This window comes from Vigna unguiculata, chromosome 10, assembly GCF_004118075.2.
Source record: "Vigna unguiculata cultivar IT97K-499-35 chromosome 10, ASM411807v1, whole genome shotgun sequence".
Classification (NCBI taxonomy): domain Eukaryota; kingdom Viridiplantae; phylum Streptophyta; class Magnoliopsida; order Fabales; family Fabaceae; genus Vigna; species Vigna unguiculata.
In genome coordinates, this window is record NC_040288.1 from 27,114,589 (window position 1) to 27,126,816 (window position 12,228).

General features: G+C 32.5%; 1 pseudogene; it reads left to right on the forward strand.

Annotated features, from left to right (window-relative positions):
* Window positions 1-211: 211 nt before the first annotated feature.
* LOC114165475 lies at window positions 212-5,289 on the forward strand (annotated as a pseudogene).
* Window positions 5,290-12,228: the final 6,939 nt, after the last annotated feature.

Here is a 12,228-nt window from a genome sequence, read left to right on the forward strand (position 1 = left end):
ATGTACTGTTTTATCTATTAGGATGAATAATGAAAATACCAAGTCCAGTACAAGTGCAAGATTAAAAAGGAAACAAATAATCCAACACAAGAGGATGAATGTTACGTGCATACAACAGAAGCACCCTGAAACAAAAAGACGAAATTGTACACCATTAGCTGATGTAACAAGTTTTTTTGTGAATGAAGAAAGGTGTCATACGAAATTACAAATGAAAGGTCGACATCCTACTTTGGTGAATGAGCAAAGAGATATTGCTGGAAGCAGAAGAAAGCAACAAAATCTTCTCCATAGATTTGAAGCCACTGTTAATATGGTCACAAAAACCAATGATTCTAACATGCCAACTGAATCAGTGCAGTTAGAAGTTATTGATGAACTACAGTTAAGCGAAGATAATTCAGATTCATCTAATTCCCATGTAGAAGGTAAAATTAATTTATAATAACGAAATGAATATTGATTTCCTTGGGGAAAAAAAATTATATCAGTTTGATTACAATTGTATTACATAAATTACATGAATACTTATTTTGCAGAAAGTCATGCAGAGTATGAAATGAGCTACGAATTCATCAATCACAAAGAAAGATAAGCCTTCTAAAAACAATTATTGTCATATATTTTTTCAATGATCTATGATAATATAAACTCACTAATTTATTCATTTGCAAGTTGTATGCAGATATAGGGGATCCAATCTATATTTGTCAGCATTGCCAAGGTCATATGTGGTATGAAGAACGTATTGACAAAAGTCATGCCAGTGTTAATCCCAAATTTCAACTTTGTTGTGGTAATGGCAAAGTTCAATTGCCAATGTTAAAAGACCCCCCTGATGAGCTTCAACAACTTCTGTTTCAATCTGATTCTAAACAAAGTCGAAGTTATCAACAACACATTAGAACATACAACATGATGTTTGCATTCACATCTCCTGGAGCAAAAATTGACAATAAATATAACAATGGACGTGGACCACCAAATTTAAGAGTTCATGGCCAGTCATGTCATCGAATTGGTAGTCTTCTGCCACCACTTGGAAAACAGTCAAAGTTTGCTCAGCTCTACATATATGATACTGATAACGAGATACACAATAGAATTCAATCTTTGAGGTTAACTATTATTATGCTTTCTGAATTCTGAATATAATGAGGCTATCATTTTGATTTGAAATTCAATGTCATTGTAGGAACCATAATGATATTGATGTTGAAATAGTCAGAACACTAACTCAGATGCTTGATAAGTACAATGTACATTGCAAATCTTTCAGAATGGCTAGGGATCGATATGCAGAACAACCATTTCATGATCTCAAGCTGAGGCTTATCGCAGATAGGCAAAAAGATGGACGAATATACAACATGCCAATGGTGTCAGAAGTAGCTGCATTAATCGTTGGCGATGTTGATAGCGCTTCTCCTAGAGATATTATTATGGAAAGCAGGACAGGTAAGCTGCAAAGAATAAATGAATTGTACACCAGTTATTTAGGATATCAATATCCTTTGTTGTTTCCATATGGTGAAGATGGTTATAGGCATGATATTAGTCATCGCGATTCTTTGGCATCAAAACGTAATCGGTTAACAATCAGGGAATGGTTTTGTTTTAGAATTCAGACTCGAGATTGTGAGGCAATGACTATACTTAGATCTAGAAGATTGTTCCAACAATTTGTTGTTGATGGATACACAATGATTGAGTCAGAAAGATTATCATTCATCAGAAACAATCAATCAAAATTGAGGGTTGATAAGTATAATAACCTTTGTCAACCAAGTAATGAAAGCCAAACTGATGCCTCTGAAAAAGGAAAACGATTTGTGCTTCCATCAAGCTTTGTTGGTGGCAGAAGATTTATGAATCAATTATATTTTGATGGAATGGCAATATGTGGTCATGTAGGATTCCCAGATCTTTTTCTAACTTTTACTTGCAACCCGAAATGGCCAGAGATATCTCGAATATTAAAGAGTTCAAAGTTAAGTCCTTCAGACCGGCCAGATATTATTGCAAGAGTGTTTAGAATCAAATTTGATCAGTTGCTATTAGATTTAACCAAAAAGCATATATTGGGCAGAGTAATAGCATGTAAGTTTTAATATTTTGATGATTGAAGGCCAAATTTTGCACTATTATACCCTTCTAACAACGTAATTGTTAATTTGTTTTTGACAGACATGTATAGTATTGAATTTCAGAAACGAGGTTTACCACATGCTCATTTGCTAATATTCTTACATCCTTCTAGCAAATATCCAACAGCCTTGGATATAGATAAGGTCATTTCAGCTGAAATACCATGTGCCAAAAAGGAGCCACAATTGTATGCCTGTGTCAAAGAACATATGATGCACGAACCATGTGGATTATCTAATAGATCATCTCCATGCATGAAGAATGGTTCATGTTCGAGATTTTATCCAAAGAAATACCAAAATACTACCACAATGCAGAAGATGGTTTTCCTCATTATCGTCGAAGAAGCAACGGTATCACTGTTGTCAAGAATGACATAGAACTAGATAATCGTTTTGTTGTCCCTTACAATCCTACAATATTGGTCAAATATCAAGCTCATGTCAATGTTGAATGGTGTAATCGTTCCAATTCTATCAAGTACTTATTTAAGTACATCAATAAAGGATATGATAGAATTACAGCTGCTATAGTTTCCAATGGCAATGATGAGAATGTACCTCAAGTTGCGACAGATGAAATCAAACAGTATATCGATTGTAGATATATTTCCCCATGTGAAGCCTGTTGGAGAATATTTTCATTTCCTATTCATGGAAGAAATCCAGCTATTGAACGTCTATTTTTTCATTTGCCTGGTGAGCAATCAGTGTACTTCAAGGATGATGATGATATTGATGAAATCATTGCAAAACCAACAATTAAGGAGTCAATGTTTACAACCTGGATGGAATGCAACACAAAATATTCTGATGTAAAGGATTTGACATATTCTCAATTTGTATCTAAGTATGTTTATAACAAGAATCAAAGATGTTGGAAACCAAGACAAAAGGGCAACACCATTGGCAGACTTATCTGGGTTCCCCCAGCAACTGGTGAACTTTTCTATTTAAGGAGGATGCTAACAATAGTAAAAGGTCCACAATCATATGTAGATCTTCGAACTGTTGACAACATAATATATTCTACATTTAGAGAAGCGTGTGAAACTTGTGGATTTTTAGCAGAAGATACCGAATATGTAGATGCTATTAAGGAAGCTAAAGATTGGGGATCTGGACACTTCTTAAGGAAATTATTTGTAACCATCCTTATGTCAAATAGTGTCTTAAAACCTGAAGAGCTGTGGAGTAAAACATGGGAATGGTTGTCTGATGGAATACTATACAACGAACGGATTATTGCTAGAAATCAAGGTACAATGAATTAAAGCATATGAAATGTATATTTCATGTTCCAAGTATGTTAACTGAATTTTTGTGTTGCAGAACTCATTCTCAATATTGAAACTCTTCAAAATTTGACTTTGATTGAAATTGAGAAGCTCATGCAGAATAACAGGAGAACATTAAAGGAATGGCCATCTATGCCTTATCCCAATCATTTTGTGGTAGATTATTGTGGAAATAGATTGATATATGCAGAACTTGATTACAACAAGGATGATGAGCTACATGTATTTGAATCTAACTTTAACCGTATGACAGGTTTGTGTTCTTTTCTCCATGCATTATTCATGAAGACATTCAAATATAACTTAATAAATTCTAACCAATTGCAGAAGAGCAAAGACATACTTTTCAACAGATTATAGATGTTGTTCATCATGATCAAGGGGGGATGTTCTTTTTATACGGTTATGGTGGAACCGGGAAAACTTTTATGTGGACTACCTTATCTTCTGCTCTTCGATCTGAAGGAAAAATAGTGTTGACAGTTGCATCAAGTGGCATAGCTTCATTGTTATTGCCTGGAGGTAGGACAGCTCATTCTAAATTCAAGATTCCTGTTCCTACATTAGAGCACTCTGTTTGCAACATTACAAAAGGTAGTGAACTATCAGAGTTGATGAAATTGGCAAACCTAATAATTTGGGATGAAGCACCAATGGCTCACAAGTATTGTTTTGAAGCATTGGATCGTACTTTAAAAGACATCATGAGGGAAAAGAACAAAACTGATTCAATTTTTGGTGGCAAAGTAGTTGTTTTTGGAGGAGATTTTAGACAAATACTGCCTGTTATTCCACGTGGAAGCAGGTCTGATATTGTTCATGCTACTATCAACTCATCCTATCTTTGGGATCATTGCCAGATTATGAATTTGACAAAGAACATGCGGCTGTTGCAAAATGGGTTACAACAGTCTACTATAGCTGAAATTGAAGAGTTTTCTTCCTGGATAATAAAAATTGGCAATGGTGCATTGAATGAACCAAACGATGGATTAGTTGACATAGAAATCCCATCATAATTACTAATATCAGAATATAATGATCCTATCCAAGCCATTGTCAATAGCACATATCCAGGATTAATGCAAAAGTACAAAGATGAAGGGTTCCTCATATCAAGAGCTATTCTAGCCAGTCGAATTGAAACAGTTGATCAAATTAATCAATCTGTTTTGGAATCAATTCCAGGTCAGTCATTATACATAATTAAGAATTTACTAAATCATCACTAAGATTTGTGAACTTGATCTGATTCATGTGTTTCAGGAGAAATTAAAGAATATCTAAGCTCCGACTGCATAGATACCTCTGAGCCAGCAGAAGCTGAAGCATACGATGGTATTACACCTGAATTTCTAAATTCTTTAAGAACATCTGGACTACCAAATCATAGTATCAAGCTAAAGGTTGGTGCTCCAATTATACTCTTAAGAAATTTGGATCAATCTCAAGGTTTGTGTAATGGTAGCCGATTAATAGTGACTAAACTTGCAAATCATGTAATCAGTGCAAAGATTATTACTAGAAAATTAAAAGGACCTGAGATCTACATTCCACGTATGTCCATGTCACCATCCCAGTCCCCTTGGCCATTCAAGCTGATTAGAAGACAATTCCTGATCATGTTGTCTTATGCTATGACCATTAACAAATCTCAAGGACAATCTTTAGATTGTGTTGGGTTGTATTTGCCAACACCAGTTTTTAGTCATGGTCAATTATATGTTGCAGCTTCTAGAGTTAAAAGCAAATCCGGATTAAAGATTTTAATCCATGACAATGAAAACAAACCTTTGACTACTACGACAAATGTAGTTTTCAAAGAAGTTTTTAACAATGTATGACTGTATTGTATGGTAACATACCTGTGTTTCTGTATTTTGTCTAAAATTCCTATCAGAGGCTACTTTTGAAGATATCAATCGTTGATTGTGCTGCATTCATATGCTGAATTGTTGTCCTGTTTTAAGTTTCTGTTTGAATGCATTGAAGGAAAAGATGGAGATGTAAGTAAATTGGTTCCTTCTGTCATTATTTACGTTGGTTTATTATATCTTCTTTTTACCATTTTTATTCCTTGAATATGTGCTTATTTTGGCAGATGCATTAAAATTCTAATCTACCGTACACCAAAAAAACCAAACAACATATAATAAATGCATAGATTCAACAAACGACTATTATTACTTATTATTCACACCAACATAATTATTTCTCACGCCTACCACAATCACATCAAATAGTGCCCATGTACCGTCGTATAATAATTATTTATGAAAAAAAAAAATTCTCGAACCTATGTTCAGCCCAATTGATACTCAATATACTTACTAATCACACCACCATAATTATGCCATGGACCTTCATAACATAACTGTCACGTTATTAATTTATTCAGGTAAACCAACACTCTAAAACCTATAAGTAGCCCAATTAATAATGACTATTTACTAACCAAACAACCATCATTCTTTACCGCACCTCCCACATAGTTGACATTATTATTGTTATAAGCTCTACAAATCGTGATCCATTTTCATATATCAAATAACTATTATAATTATGACTATCCTACAGATATTGAGTACATGAAATCATGAACTTGAGGAATTACTTTTTCAATTCAGTTAAGGATAATAATATTAACAAATGTTAACATCTTTAACTTATTATAGTTTATTTAGATATTTAGCATTATTATAAATCTTAGTTGTACAAATTGAATTATTAATTTTGATACTACACATTATTTCATTAATTTCATTTTCTATAGTAAATAATTTTCTCAATCACAATACTTATATCCAATGAATTAGGATGGATTTTTACGTAATAATACTTATAAATTTCCAATTTTATTTACCAATAGCTATTAAGAATAGTTCATTAACTTTTAATTTTTCTTCCTCCACGTTTCGTATAGTGCAAAATATAATAATACTTATAAATTTCCAATTTTATTTAACAATTGGTATTCAAAATAGTTGCTTAAGTTTTAATATTTTCTGCTCTACATTTCATATAATGCAAAATATAGTAATATATTATTTTAATTTATTCTAAGTTATTTGATATTCAAATAATGAACAAATTCACAATTTTAATTTCCCAATATATTTTTTAAAATTATTCAAATCTTTCTTTTCTCTAATAATCTACTTTAAAATAATATAAAGTACTAAAATTAAATTATTCAACATTCACGAATCCTAAATACCACATATAATTACAATACATACTTCATTGAATATTATATATACTGGTCTTTATAAATAAAGATGACAATATACCATAAAAGGTTAATATTCAGATACAAAATATTACACAAACATTAATGCCAACATACCAAAAATATTAATGTTGGCATACAAAATATTAGTTCTGTTCAAATAAAGAAAACTAAATAGACATTGTTCATACGTGCCATACATTCGTTTTACAGACCAAAATAACTACAAATACATATACATGCTAAATCTTCAGAATTTGGATGACGTTGCTTTGGTCAGTCTGCACCATAAATCTAACACGATCTCCAACAACCAACCCATTCTCCTGACAGTATTTCTTCCAACCACAAGTCAGATAACATTCAAATGAACTCCTGCCTGTCCATCGAATCTTGCAGTTCCAGAATTGTGCATGGCCATTCGTCAGAACATAGTTTTTTCTCCCTTTCACCAAGCCTTCTTTCACAAATTTCGCATCCAGATACTACATTCAAAGAATTTGTGTTAACAAGATAAATATAAACCAAAATTATTAAGTAATAACTACAACTATCAGCCATACCAAAGAAGATGACCGAACATCATAAGAACTTAATATTTTCTCACAATCAACAGAACCAACTTCAAGTTGGTTGCTACCACCAGCCTGCAAATCTCTACTATAATCAATTTCAACTTCTTCCACCGAGAAGATCCTGTGAACAAAGACATTGTTTCCTACATAATTTAAATGTAGGAAACAAGGAGAAACGAATCCGTAGTATGTAACATATTGACAAAATCCAAATAATACCATCCTTTCACCCTCATCTGTATCCACAAAAATTTCAAATTTTTTGCCCAAAGGATCATATAACTTCACCGGATGGTTAAACGAAATTTTATCCTGACAAAACATTTGGAAGTACTCGGGCAAGATTATCAAAAACTACCACAACAACCAACAGAAACCCTATATTAGTAAAAATAACACCAAAATGTTAAGTAAAAATTCAAAAAAAAAAATATTAAACTTACATACCGTGTTTGGAATGAACTGCACTCTAAAGGCTTGGAAAAATCTGAATAGGACAGAGGGTCACGTGCTAGACCATTGTTCCTTCTACCAGGATACACCACTTCAGTCCAGTCCAGATCGAACAATCTCATACGAAAGTAGCGATCTCCACAGTAAAGGCTAACGACGTAATAAACATCGTTTAGATCATAAAAACCCATCAGCTGCTCTACCGCACGGAACTGTCTCTGAAGAAGAAAATTGGGTTCAAACTCTATGTTGATCACGTTTCCTCTCGGATCACTGAAAAAATTTGTCCCCAGCAGTAGAGATTTGTCCCATTGTTCATAAAATCCTTCTTCAAACTCCAAAAATTCCTGTAATGCATAAAAACACAAACTTCCTTCAAAATAACAACTGTATAAAACTTTATGGACATGCTTGAACCAAAGGATGGAAGAAAAATATAAACTTTCGTCCAAAAACCAACTGTATACGTCAAACACACAAAACATTAAAAAACCAAACATGCAAACGAACTAACCTCTAAGGGTTCCATCACCATCACAGAGTTTTGGTAGAAATTGGTGAAGCTGAAATCTTTGGAGGCAGACATTGATAGTTGGACGGTTCTGTGACTGCTGAGGAGTACTGTTTTTCTTCTTCGTTTATGAACAAAAAAAGCTACAGCCACGATATCTCCTTTTAACTAAAATAAAGGAAACGTTTTATTGCACATCCAAACCTTCTGACCTTTAGAATAAATCTTGCACAATATCAGTCTGAGCACGTTGACAAGACTATCCATAATTCCTTTTGCCGCCAACTCTTCGTATTCCCATAAATATCTTATTTCTAATTTAATGATATTAATAATTTCAACCAAAAAAAATAACGTCTCTTATTCAGTTTCAAATATCCACTAATAGGTTTTTTGATCAATTAAAATCTTAATCTCCTTATATTCCAAATTTAATAGTTATGATTTTAAATTTAAATTTACCAACAAATAATAAACTTTTAAATCATTAACGTTACAAACATAAACAAAATTAAGAAATTTAAATATACTACATCAAATTAATTAATTCTTCGTAGTTATAATATATTATATTTACTTAATAAGTATAATCATTTCATATACTCAGACTAACAAATCAACCATTTCAAAACTTTTAAATCGAAATAAATCATTTATATCCAATAACATTAAATAACAATATATATTACAACAAATTAAATTACATATTACAGATATACTTAAATCTACCTTACAACTAATTTATTATCAATTATAATAAATAAATAATAATACTTCATTTCACCTAACTATATCAATAATATATCCATAAATTCATGTAATCGCTACATATTATTAAATTAAGTATTGAAATCTTCAAAATATTTTCTTTCAATAATTATTTATTTATACATAAAGATATTAAATTAAAATTTTCAACATAATCAAAGTTTGAATGCAAAAAAACACGATCCGTGCGTATGCACGGGTCTCCTACTAGTAAGAGTAAAAAAGAATAGAAATGTAGTGTGATCATAGGCGACCACAATTATCAACCTTAACTGGATCAATGTGCAGGCCCCAAGGTAGTTTCTTCCTGCACCTCTACAAGCGTCTTCCTGCACCCCACATAAAAAACTTTCCATTTTGCCCTGTTTGGACCGAACAATCTGAAAATTAATATAACTTCTGGATTATGCAATCCAGAAGTTTCCAGATTATGCAATCTGAAGTCACACATGATTTTCAAATTGCAATTTAAAATGATTTTTGAATTGTATCTAAAAGATGAAGGAGTGGATTTGAGAAAGAGTGGGTGAATAAATTTGAAGGAATGAATAGAAAATTATGTTATTATTTGAATTAAAGGATAAATGGTGTGAAAATTTATGAAAGTTTGTACATGATACATGATGTATGGGTATAATATATTAAAAAGAGTTTTAATAAAAAAATTAGATGATTAACATTTTATTCTTAAAAATAAATATGATATAAATTTGAATGTAAATAGTGAAAATAGTATTAAATTAAATTGAAATTTTTATTTATAATTAAAAAGGATTAAAATTGGGAAAATAAAATTAAAATTAAAAGGGAATTGTAAGAAATGGAGGGTAAATATGGCACATAACATAATAGTTACAACCGCATATGCATGCAGGAATATATTATCTTAGAAACAACTTTATTTTAAGTGAAAGGGAGCTATTTTTGTTTTTGAGCATATGGGTTTTAGTGACATATTATATCACCCTCAAATCTGTTTAAAACATTTGAAACAAACAGTGAAGTTATTTGCAAAATCCGCTTTCACACCTACGCTTGAACGGTGGACATCCTAAGAGGCCAAAAATGTTTTCAGATTGTGTAGTTTGGAAGTCCATTTTTTTTCTAAAAAACAATGAATTTCAAATTACATAATCCGAAAATAATTTGACTTTTGGACTGCACAATCCAAAAGTCACTTTTAAATTTTGAATTTTTTAATGTAAAAGTTTTTTTTCAAGAAAAAAAATTAGATTTCAGATTACACAAAGTTAATTTTGGCTAACTTGTGAATTGTGTAATCCAGAAGGGATATCCGGAAAAGGCAAAATGAGAAACTCTTTTATATGGTGGTGTAGGAAAAAACTGTGAGGCCCCAATTATGTTGGATCAAGGATGCCGGTCAGATCCAAGATGTTAACTGGCTAGGCCTCAATCTTACATTGCAATATAGAGTAGCGTCTTTCTTCCTACACCTCCAAGATATTTTCTACACCTCCAAAAAAAGTTTTAAAATTTCAAAAATATATTTTAACCATTTGAACGAAATTATATAAATTACACTACCCAAATTATCTTCAAATGTTGACTTTCGATAAGAGATATTTCCGAAAATCGACATTCAGTTAAAATTTTAGAGTTTCATATGTAAAATATATATATTTCATCTCTTTTGCTTTTACTTTTTTCTCTTAAATTTAAAGTTTAATTATTTTTAAATTTATTTACAATACATTATAAAAGAATATTATATATAAATATAAATATATTAATATTTTATTTAATTTAAAAAAAACATATTAAAAATTATAAAATATATAAATTTAAAATAAAAATTACTTTAAAAAATAAAAAATAAGTAAAAAAATTAAAGGAAAAAATTAAAAATAAAATAAAAAACAATTTAAATTAAAATAATAAAATGTGTATATATATATATATATATAAATATGTATATATATTGTTTTTCTTTTTTTTTTAATTTATAATTTTATTATTTTAATTTAAATTATTTTTCAATTTAATTTATTTTATAAGTATTTTTATAATTATTTTATTTATATAATAAATGAGTATAGTATTTTATATTTTATTAAAAAAATTTAATTCTATTTAGAATTTAAATATTTTACCAGGAGTAGTTATTTGAAAGTAAATTTGAAGATGGTATTTGCAGAAAAAAAATTTGGAGGTTGAGAAAGAAATTCCTTATTAAAACTATCAAATGGGCCAAAGCCTTTACTTTGTGTTTGGTTGGAGCATTTCAACAATGCTTAAAAATTGAAATGCTTTGTATTTGAATTGTTTGTAATTAAATTCCATTCATTTTTTAAATAACTTGTTTGATAAGGAAATTAAAATACCTGACATTTCAATTTCTTGTTTGGAAAAAAATTTGAATTTATTGTGAGATAAAATTTAATTTTAACAATATTTATTTTACGCTTAATTATGTTTTGAGTTCATGATAAATTTGGAAACATGCTCGACAACCCAAATGGGTCAAACAGACCCAATTATGCAATCGGATTGGTTAGACCTGACGATCCACCCGAGCTGGACCGATTGGGAAGCCCAGACAAGCTGGGTGGCCCGATGATCTAGAGGCCTGACGGCCAATACTACACGATTGTGTCGTCAAGTTCGTCAATATGGCCCGGTCCAACCCGTTTAGGTTATTGGCCCAATGCTCCAAACGGATCCGACGAGCCGAATGGGCCTGACGACCCGAATGGGGCCGACGACCTAGACGAGAAAGATGACCCGAACGCGCCCGTTTGGATCGTCGGGACCGTTCGGGTCATCGTTCCCGTCTGGGTCGTCGGGCCCGTCCGAGTTGTCGGGCTTGTTCGGGTTGTTGGGCCTATTCGCGTTGTCCCGCACTTTCGGGTCGTCAGGCACGTCCAAGTCGTCAGGCTCGTCCAGGTTGTCGGGGCCAATGATTTGGAAGGGCTAGTTTGGGTCGTCGGGTCCGTCCAGGTCGTTGGGCTCGTCCAGGTTGTCTGGCCCGTCTAGGTCAGGCCCGTCCGGGTCATCGGGCCCGTCTGGATCGTCGGGCCTGTTTGGGTCGTCATACATGTCTGGGTCATCGGGCCCGTTTGGGTTGTCGGGCCCATCCGGTTCGTCGGGCCCGTTTGGGTCATCGGGCATGTCCGGGTCGTCGGGTCCATCGGGGTCATCAGGCCCATCCAGGTTGTCGGGCCCGTCCGGGTCGTCGGGCCCGTCCGGGTCGTCGGGCCCGTCCGGGTCGTCGGGCCTGTCCGGATCG